This window comes from Mercenaria mercenaria, chromosome 5, assembly GCF_021730395.1.
Source record: "Mercenaria mercenaria strain notata chromosome 5, MADL_Memer_1, whole genome shotgun sequence".
Classification (NCBI taxonomy): Eukaryota; Metazoa; Mollusca; class Bivalvia; order Venerida; family Veneridae; genus Mercenaria; species Mercenaria mercenaria.
Window position 1 is genome coordinate 77,591,942 of NC_069365.1, and position 11,670 is coordinate 77,603,611.

Below are 11,670 nucleotides of genomic sequence, written 5' to 3' on the forward strand. Positions count from 1 at the left end.
AATTGCGTTCAAAATACAAAGGGAAACAACTAGCGCACGACTAAATACTAAAAGACTGTTCTCGTCGCGACCTCCTTACTGGAACAGGGGTCCATGAAAAATAAACAGGTTTATTATGCACAAAGGGCAACATAAAACCCATTATTGATACTGTGTACAATTTTTGTCATTTCTGATGTCTTTAACAGTTGTTTTATGTGTGTTTTTCAGGACTACATTTCTGTGCGGAAGGATTGAAAAACTACACCAGACTGGCGGCCATGACAGATGTCAATGGGAAATTTAAACATGGACTAGATACTTTGATGTGTAGCAAAAACGTTCATCGTTGATGGTGGTGTTTTTCTGTGATATATTGACTGGGATAGTATTACTCTTCAGAAATACAGAGCTGTCAATGCTGCAATTTTGTTGTGAAATTCACAATCCATGTCCAAAAGTGCTTGTTTTACTATACAGCAAAGAAGGAGAAATTGTACTGGGCCGACACCTTACACCCAGGGGATGACTCTCGTGCTATAATTTATGAATGAATGCGTAAGTTCATACGCTTCTATAACAAAATAGTGCCTTGAAGAAAAAAAAATCGTTTTTCTTTATATCTTCTACAATTGAAGAATAAGGCATGCAAGTAAAAGAAACAATCAAAATAACGAGGCTCCTGCCGAGTTACCGCCTAAACAGTTACCCGAGTGCCGGATATTCCCATCTTTACCCGCAACCAGTGAAAGATTCTTATATTAGATACTCTATTTAAGGGGAAACCGAAATGTAAATAATAAAAATGCCGAACATTAATTTTATGATGTCTCCTCCTTAAATAGCAAAGAATAGCTTCTTTAGAAACACGAGGCAATTTCATCTGCTTAAATCTAATGAATTATTAGTTGGAATAGAAAGAGAATATAATATTATTTAACGAAGTTCAGTCTTAAATAAAGAATACAAAAGGCTTCTAATCGAATTATATTAGCAGTTACTGTTCCTAGTGTACACAACTGTACATTGTGATAACAGTTCCGGTAGCGCAGTTACAGTGTTGAGGTTGTGGACAATCGAACAAATTCAAGCATTACATTCATTCTTTCTTTTTCTTTCTTTTCGCTTTTTAGTCTTATTTCTTTTCTTCTTAAAACCATATGTTTGTGCCTATGTATGTAGCTATGACTGTATATATAATTTCATTCTGTTCCGTGACTGAAATATTATTTATAGGCTAGTCATATGGAGCGGGCCGTTCTCTGATGTTGGTATAACTTTTGGCCAAATCCTTTTGTAACTGTTACTACATTATTCTATTTGTAATTATATGCTTTGTTACACCCTCACCCCCCCCCCCCCCCCCCCATCCCACAAACAACAAAAAAGAAAAACAAACAAAAAAAACAAACACGTCTCCAATCTTGCTGTAGATGCTCCCGTTCCCGAAGCTTCCTTTTTTCCTTGTGTAAACAGCCGTTAAGGTGTCGTCCGGTACAATTTCTCCTTCTTTGCTGTATAGCAAAACAAGGCACTTTTAATTTAAGAATATTTTATTGCAAATGTTACACAAGATACATTCATACACATACAGACAGACATAACAACACAAGCAATAGGATATTGACGGAAGTATTGAAATACTTATCGAGTCAACCTCCAAAAAGATAATATTTACAATACTATGGATGGCTGTTAAACTAATGTGTAACACATTCTTAGTTATTCATGAAAAGGGAAAAAAAAAGCAAAATGAAAAACCAAAAAAAAAAGGAAAAACAACAAAATGCTCAGAAATGGAAGGTAAAGATGAAATAAAAGTATAAGTACATCGCCTTTTTAGTATTTAGAATATTTTAGCAAAATTAGGTAACCATAATGGTTAAAGTATGAAATAGTACATAGAAGAACTATATTCTCTAGAATGAAAAGGGAAGGAAGAAAATATGTAGAGAAAATGTTCAGCTGCCCCAAACCACTCCTAGCTTTATGTACTTAACAGTCTTGTTGTCTGGAGATAATGACAGTGTGAAACAGTATAGGGGTCAGATCACAAGTCAAGCGAACCTATGGCTTCCAAGGATAAATTGTTGGACAGCTGTGAAGATTTGTCTGTTGTCAGTATCAGACAGAGAAATATCACCATAAAGTAAGGTGTTAACAGTGATAGACTGGGTGAAATTACCAACAGAAATTAACATTACATGCCGAGGAAGGTAATACAGTCTACATTCAAGCAAAACATGTGAGCTGGTCTCGGGTTGTCCGCAATGACAAAGCTGAGAGTTAACAATATTACGTAAGAACAAATGATAATTAAGACCACTGCATTTCATACGAAGTCTAGCATGAAGAATTTGTGCTTTTCTACTTCCACAGTAATAATAAGAGGGAGTTTGACGCTGGTCGGCCTTAAGACGCCTCTTTAACACACTAAGCGACGGTGCATTTTTGATGTCATCCGAAAGATCGTTCCATTCGCGCACCGTCAAAGGAAGAAAGGAATTGAAGCATTGTGAAGTGCGAGAAGCCACCGAGCGGAGATCACCGGAATTGCGAAGGCTGTAGTTGGAAACTGAATTAACGACTGGCGGGACGAGACTGATCAGATACGAAGGAGAAGTGCCTCTGCACATTTGAAAAAACATGATAATTCTGTGATCGCGCCTTCTATCTTCAAGCGTCCTCCAATTCACCTCTAGTCTTAAGTCATGCAGTGATACTAGCTTGGTGGCTCCAGTTACGATTCTGGCACACTCATTTTCAATTTTGTCAAGTTGTTCCTTTTCATATGCTGTGCAGTTGTTCCAGATTACATCTGCATATTCCAAAATCGGTCGTATAAAGGAAAGGTATATCGTTTCAAGAGATCTTCGATCTAAGACAATTTTCAGCTTGCGCATAACATTAACCCTTTTCCAAGCCTTGCTTGTTATGTAGTTGATATGATGATGCCATTTACAATCGTTTGACAGAGTGACACCAAGATGTTGATGATAGGAAACCTCAGGAATCTGGAGTCCTGCCATAAAGAGGGGTAGATGTAAATGTTGATTTGCTTTGCGAGAAAACAGTAAAGATTCAGATTTTGCAGGGTTGAACTGTACTAACCATGTATCGGCCCATCTGGATATTTTCTGGATGTCCGTCTATAGTAACTGAGTTGCCTGTTCAGGTTGGTCAACAATAATATAAAAGCTAGTATCATCAGCAAACAAGCTGATTTCACTGCCAATGTCAACTACAATGTCATTAATAAAAATCAAGAACAGAAGAGGCCCAAGAATAGATCCTTGGGGGACACCAGCACCGATACCTTTCCAAGTAGAAGAGGTTCCAGGAAAGATAACCCGTTGGCGTCTATTGAAAAGATAGTTAGAAAACCATTTAAGTAAAGATCCAGTAATACCTGCATTTTGTAGTTTTACAAGAAGACCTTTGTGCCAAACCTTGCCAAAAGCTTTGCTGATGTCAAAAAAGACAGCCCTTACCTCAAGCCCTTCATCTAGAGCTTTGCAAAATGTATTGTAGAGAAGGTTCAACTGACTGACAGTGGAGTGGCCAGGTAAGAAACCAGACTGCACCGGGGTTAGAAAATTTGTGTCATGAAGGTGATTGTAAATATGTTTAAATAAAACTTTTTCAAATGCTTTTTCTACACAGCTGAGAAGGGATATAGGCCGATAGTTGTTTAAGAGAGAGGAGTCGCCTTTCTTAAAAACAGCACACACGTTTGCATCTTTCCAGGACAGAGGAACGTTTGCTGAGTGCAGAGAATAGTTGAATAAAGAACAGAGAGGGCCGAAAAGTTGCCGAGAAGCCTCGCGCAGTATACGGTTACTAATTCCGTCGGGACCAGAAGCCTTCCCTATTTGCAAGTTTCTGAGAACATCCTCAACTTCATTCTGGATAAGAGTCACAGATGATAGCTGGCGTTCAACTGGAGGGACGGTTGGATTCGGTTGAGTTTTACCGTCATCATTTAGTTGAGTCTGATTTGCAAAGTACGTATTTAAAAGGTCAGCCTTTTCTGCATCACTTGTGGTTGGCATATTAGTGACAGGATCGATAAGGGGTGGGATAGAAACAGAAGAATCTTTAGTTATGAAAGGCTTCAATGTATTCCACCAGTCTTTTGAAGAAGATGTGCAGGTTTTAAGTTTGTCTACGAGATTAATGTAGTACGTGGATTTGGCCTGCTTGATGGAACGTATAGTGTCATTACGGATCCTTCGAAATTTAGATCAGTGCTCGGCAGATCCCGACAGTTTTGCTTTTTTATATGCACGTTTACGCCTCCGAATACACCGTCGTATTGCGCTTGTCATTCATGGGACATCTCTAGGACGTACAGTAACAGTTTTATTTGGAATAAGGTTTTTACATATCGATAAAATTGTGTCTGTTATGTTAGAAGCGTACGCATTGACATCTGCGTTGGAACACGATTCCCAATCTGCTGACGAAAGACTTTGTCGCAAGAGGTCAAAGTTGCATTGATCATACATCCAAATGAGCCTTGTAAACGTAATTGGCTTAGGTTTACATAATTTAAGAATACAGTACGTGGGACAATGATATCTGAGCTCCTGTTCCAGGAAGTGATCACTGACTCCGGAAGCTACAACAGATCTTGGATTAGAAACGAAGAAGAGGTCAAGTATAGAGCTTGAGTTCTCTGTAAAATGCGTAGGCTCTTGGATCTATTGGGTGAAATTATTTTCTTGACAAAGTGAGGCAATTTTTAAGTTGGAGCGTTGGTCCATAATGTTCCAGTTGAAATCACCTGTTACGATTATGTCATGAATACCGGTATCGATAGCAAGAGAAAATGAATCGTTTAAAAGAGTGTTGTAGACAGAGTCAGAACCTGGGGGACGGTAGAAGGTTCCGAAAAGTATCCGTTTGTTGTTGCGAAGAGAGAGTTCAGTCCAAAGGCATTCCAATCGATTGGGTTCGAGGTCGGGTCTACGTTTGAAGTGGATGCAATCCTTAACATAAATCACCACTCCGCCATGACTGTCCCGAAATCTGTCTTTGCGAATCGGTGGATGGAAAGAATGTATAAGAAGGTCATCATCTGAGATGGAATTATTTAACCAGGTTTCAGTGAAAGCTAAAATATCAAAGACGGTCAGCTCAGACGCAAGGATATCGATCTTGTTGTAGATGCTTTGAACATTATAATGGACGAAAGATAAGTTGTTACTTAGACTCAAAATATCAGAAATACCAGAACATGAGGAGACTGAAGAGAAAGAAGAATGACTGGGAGATGGTCCAGGATTTTTGTGAATATCATCAGCATTCATAAGTATTATGTATAACCAGAGGTAAAAAGTAACTTGGAAAAAGCACCATGTAAGATTCTGGATAAAGATGACGTTGGTAATGTAAAGTGAGGTATTCGGATGCACGCTCCGCAAGGCACTTTTGGACATGGATTGTGAACTTCACAACAAATTTACAGCATTGACAGCTCTGTATTTGTAAAGAGTAATACTATCCCGGTCAATATAGCATAGAAAAACAATATCATCAACGATGAATTTTTTTTTGCTACACATCAAAGTATTCAGTCAATGTTCAAATTTCCCACACATTTCTGTCAAGGCCGCCAGTTTGGAGTAGTTCTTTAATCCTTCAGCATAGAAATGTAGTCCTTAAAAACACGGACAAAACAACTGTTACAGACATCAGAAATGACATAAAATGTACACAGTGTCAATAAATACATTTGGAATTTAAGATGGCTTCAAATTGGGAACTTCAAAATTTCAAAGAACTACTTCCTAGGATACAACGACCGGAAGTACTTCAATCCCAGCCAGCATAACTATATCGGCCCGATATAGGTATAATGTCAGAATGTCGGCAAAATGTGCCGATGTAGGGCCGACGTCGGGTCGTTGTGAGTCAGTGAGTTAATAAAAATCTGGAAAGTAGATCTTTCGGAAGCACCTAGAACAATGCAAACACGGCGAATCGACACAAAATGATCATATATCGCCGTGATCGGACCGTTGAACTGCAGCAGAATATAGAAATCAGTAGATCGACATCAATCAGTGTAACTATTTCCTAAGTCGGATTGACATCGGGTCGATATTGGATTCTCTAATATAGCTATATTTTTCAAAATATTATTGATAAACGTAAAAAAGTAATCTAATTGTTTATGTGTGCTAATTTATGAAGCAAATATGATGTATGCCAGAATTAATCAAACTAGGTTCCAAACAAAATTTGTAGACGGTATTTATCAAAATTTTATATGTAATAAAGGGAGGTTATAATCAAGATGCATTTTTATTTTATGTAGAATGCCGCTGTAGAAATATTTATATTTACAAGAAAATGAAAATATAAATATGTTTAAAAGTCTACTTGAACAATTTTAATAGTGTTAAGAATATACAGAAAACTTACGTAACTGTATAAAACATGTAGTATATAGAAAAATATTATATCAATATAATCAAATAACCATCATACACATGATGCGAGACACATCTGTTCTCAAGTAAATTACTGTGAGAATTTATAAAGTGTATATTTGAAGAAATCTTTGATGAAGCACTGCGTGTCACACTGATACGCGACAACGATATGATCTGTCAATATCGGGTCGATATCAGTTTGATGTTGGCCAAATATCGTTTGCCAATGTTGGACCTATGTCATTATGATGTTGGCCCGATATCATCTGCCGACGTCGGGCCGACATCATTTCTATTTGCAGCCGATATTGAAGCCGATATCGGGCCGTTATAGACAACGACGTCGGTTTGATATCGGGCCGATATAGAATGCTGGCTGGGATACCGGGGTGACTCCTTAAATGGGACTCTCAGCCGGAAGAATAATATTCATTTTGATCGGAGGAGCAAGGAAGATCAAACTTGTGGCCTGTGGATTTGTAGTAGGGCGTCTTCAAGTAAAATGTGCATTCTTAAAGTTCTCTTGATGCAAGAGGTCTAATACTATGATTGTTAATGATGAAACAAACTAGAAATCGATTGAACGACCGGATCAAATTTGCAACTACATTCCAAATTCACTGACTTTACTTTCTTACGCCTGTTACCTTGATCGTTCACCAATCTGGATTTCGAGCTACTTTCGCTGACACATACTATTTCTTCTTACATTTCCCTCTCAGAAGACAACATTGGTGTCACTGGTTGACAATCGTGACCCAACGCTTGGTATGAATTTCTTCAGGTCGCATGGATCTTTAAATGTTAATTCATTGAGCTCTTTCTCTGGGTTTACAGCGTGATTACCTAACCATCGACTTACATGAGCCTTTGTAGTTCTTTATGCTTTCGTCAACGTTACAGAAAAAAACTTGTATGAACTTCCCTAATGAACATTCAGTCTTGGGGCCACAGCAGTGTGCACATGTTAGGCAAAATGTAAACAAACAAAGACAAAATGCAAAATACATATTCGCAGTTATACGATAAAACTGGAAATGATGAATGAAAATCATCTCAGAAATGATTTTGAATTTGAAGTCGTACATTGGTACACATTTGTATTGTTTATTTAATTCACATTGCACATTTATGTTGCATTTACTAGTAGATATTTTAGCGTACACATGTAGTTAATGAAGATTGACATACATTTTCACATCAGCCAATCAGAAAGATTTTATAATCTAGACCGGAACTTCATTAGGGATTGAAGGAATGTGACCGGTACACAATGGAAGATAAATTACCACTTGTTCAATATGCATAGCACACATTTACCAAACTGCGCGTTTTAGGTGAGAAATGAAATGTGATTGAAATTTGTTAGTATATTTTCCCGTTCATGACCAGGGTTCTTATAGTTTACCTTGGGGTAGGGTATAACATGTACAGTGGTGCCGGTGACTCGTAATGGCAGTAGAAATGTGGCTGGTTCTCTAGTCGTTTTTGAGACCATTGTTGAACGTTGGGTACCGAGTCTAAGGCAGCTAGCACAAAAAAATGAATGGTTTTACAATTTACTTGCAAAAAATCGCAAGGGTGTTCCTAAAAGTTCAAGTTAAATGTACTGTTTTTTGTTGTTGTTGTTTTTGTTTTCATACATTTCAACTTTAATCATCTACAAAATAAGCTTGACATATTTCATTGGAATAAAACTAACTAAGTTCCGTTTATTTTTATCCAAATTAGTACAGCACACAGTTTCAAACAGTTAACGTCACTTTTATAACAACGCAGACCCCTTTATTGTTCAGTTCCGTCCGTTCTTATGCAATCAATATTCATGTCATAAACTCGGTAAAATGTAGATTTAAAAACTGAATAACAAAACCCCCAAACCCCTGAGAAGTATACAAAGGATATTTGTTTGTTTGTAAGGTCAATAACCTTAGGACGGCCAGCACATATTTATGCAATCTCGCCAGTCATATGTATGTTTTTGAACACAGAAAATGACGTCACTCGACCTTCAGCTATTTCCGGAAGTAAATAAAATGAAAGTAGAAATGCTAAACTTGAAAACGAAAGCCGCATTTTGATTCGTAGGTAGTCAGGGGTCACGCGCAGGGGTCACCCCGTCTAAATGTATGCGCGTGGACTTTTTTTTTTTTTTTTTTTTTTGCTATTAGGGAGCCAATTTTCAGCACTTTATTACGAATTGAAATTACCTGGGCTTTAGTACAGCATGTCAGCTTTTAATCTATGAAAAAATATTTGACCTCTGGATAAACAGAAATCCCAAAGGGGTCCGTAACGGACCAAGGGTACATTGCTAATATTGGAACTTCATCAAATCGCTCAAAATGTCATTTTTGATGTTGTCTGAGAGTGTCAGTATATGCCTCAGATGTAAGATATAAACGTATTTAAGAGCTGCAGACCTAGACATTTCAGAAATATTTTCAAAATAAGTTTCGTATGATAAATGTTGTTTCTACGGAAGCGTGAAAGGGCCATCAGACGCTAATACGTTTTAGTACGTTAAGGCTGCGGAAAGGATATAATATGCTTTTAGACACAGATTGGAATTGTTGAATAATACAACTTAACTCTGTATTGTAATGGAAATACTCTGATGCATACTTTATGTTATTGCTAATTCATGTGTGACCAGCCGTGAGGATTTGCGCATAATAATTTTATATATTTTTACCTCTTTAAAAGAAACGTTGCGTTAGTTACTGTATACTTTTGAATATTCTTAAATACAATTGCAAAATGAGCATACAAAAATGCTCTATTTTTAGTGAATACTTTTCGGCATGTTCAAGTCTTAAGATAAACCTTTTCTTTTCTTTTCGGCAAGGTTTATAGTGATTTAAGATTGTTCGTGTCAACCAGGTTTACCAAAGTTCTGCATACTTTTACTTTATAATTATACTAGACATACAGCGGCACGAAGTGACAGACAGTATTGTCTCGCGCGCTTTTTACATTCAATGAATGTGTACATTGTATCCTTCGTATATTATCTCATATTGTACAATCGCTGAAGAAAGATTATCCCTGATGGAATACTATCTAGAAAATATTACATATATGTCTATTGTTCTCACGGCAGGTCACACTGCAAATAATATTGAATGAATTTTAACTGAGTGTTCTTTTGTTTTGTTCACTCTCGCATTGCTATGCATGTTTAGTATATTTTGTTCTTATAACGATGAACTGTACATGTTCAAGTTATATCAATAAATTACTGTTCTGTTCTGTTCTGATATATCGTCTTTCAACATTTAATGTTTTGGCAATGGGCGTAACTTGTTTTCACAAACGAAACCACTTCGATCTGACATGTGAACAAACATGCTTTTCACGGTTTTTAAAATAAGTTTGTAGATCATTTGGTGGAAAAATAATTAATTTATGAAATATAGTTTTCACTTTGAAATGTATAGTTCATTCTTGTTTTTCAATATGTCACTGAAAAACATGTAACATACACTTTAATTGGCGATTTCAAAGAGAATCTCAACAACATATGATAGAACTAGAGTCATTCAGAATAACTTTCATATGTACGTTCAGTATGAATATCTGTCTGTTTAATGTCATCAAAGGTTCCCGCGGCAGTTGCAATGTACTGTCCCAACTGATATGCAATATATATTGTTTCGTAATATACATTTTTGTATCAGTAGGGCTACAAATTTCTTATTAAAACAGAAAATCAGTTTTTATGTTTTATGTTTACTATAATTTGTTAAATATGGCATGCAAGAAGAAGATTCTATCACTGGTTGTAGGTGGAGATGGGAATATCCGGCTCTAGGGTAACAGTTTAAGCGGTAATTGTGCAGAGCCTCCTAACCGCCAAAACAGTTTCCCTCTGGTCGGAGATTCCCATTAGTACATAAAAACAGTGAAAGAATCTTGTTTTATGCATGGTTGGTACAAGTACTAAACTTCAATCAGACTTCATAAAATGCTTTTGGCATCTAGTGACAAAATCTAAATCTTCTATTCCCTTGTGTCGAACTTACAACACGATGACGGTTAGGTTTATTTCCAAAGCTTATGTGCATTTCATAGCCGACTACTTGTCACTAAGTTATTGGATCAATTTTTGTGATGAACTTACGATAGTAGAAAGTCCCAATTGCGACGGTGAAAATTCTGAACAGCCGTAAATGGGCCTAAAACTAAACTAAAGCGAAACTACAACACCACGATGGTAAAAAGACGAAAGTAAGAATAATTTCGACTTCTTGTTGTTTCAATTGGGCAAAAATTTCCCAATAAAAGAATTTGTTCAAACTTTGTATTTGGACACAGTTTCATGTTAGAAACAGAAAAATGCAAAAACAATCATAGGTCACCGTGCTTGTTCAGGAGTTATCTGCCCTTAAACATGTTTTTTTTTCCTTCAAGTTTGCATATTCCGTTCTTTCGACTGATGGCAATAACAGGACACCGCACATGTTAGGAGTTGTGCGGGTCGTTGCACACTTTATTATTCATCATGAACAAAAACAATCAAACAGTTTTTTATTACTTGGCTTGGTTCAAAATAATGTTTGATAAGAAATTATGATACAATTGCCAAATACTACTCTTAAATGGATTAGTGTGCGTGCGTGCGTGCGTGCGTGCGTTTAACATATTTTCAATCATATAAATGATGGTGTCTGGTAATGCCCAACTTTATAGTGCTGCCTCAATGGAACATTACGCCGTAGACACTTGACGAAATACCCAATCCGATCACATTTTACTGACACCGGATTGACAAGTCCTAGCACTTTCCTCAAAATGCTAAGCGCCAAGTGCGGAAGCTATTAATATCATTTTTATGTTTTTGGTATGACGCGGCCAAGGATCGAACCCACGACCTCTCGAAGCGAGCGCTCTACTTCATGATCAGTACAACTTGAAAACTGTTTTGCTGGTATCTGAAGTGCGCAGTCTGTGAATCGTGGTCTTGGAATATCTAACAAAGACACAGGCACTAAAACGAAACCCAAGAAGCTCTTACAGCGCATATTTCTCTGCAAACGCAAGTTTCATGTACATATATATAGGCTACATTTACTACCAGCCTCGAACAAAGGAACATAACATCATCAATTTATTTGTAAAAAATACAAGAATTAAACATGTATTCACAAATATATAAATATATTCCATTTGTTCTTGAAAGGAATAGATGTTAAAAACAATTGTTTCACACATAAAATAAAATGTACAAATAAATGGTGTACTTGATATA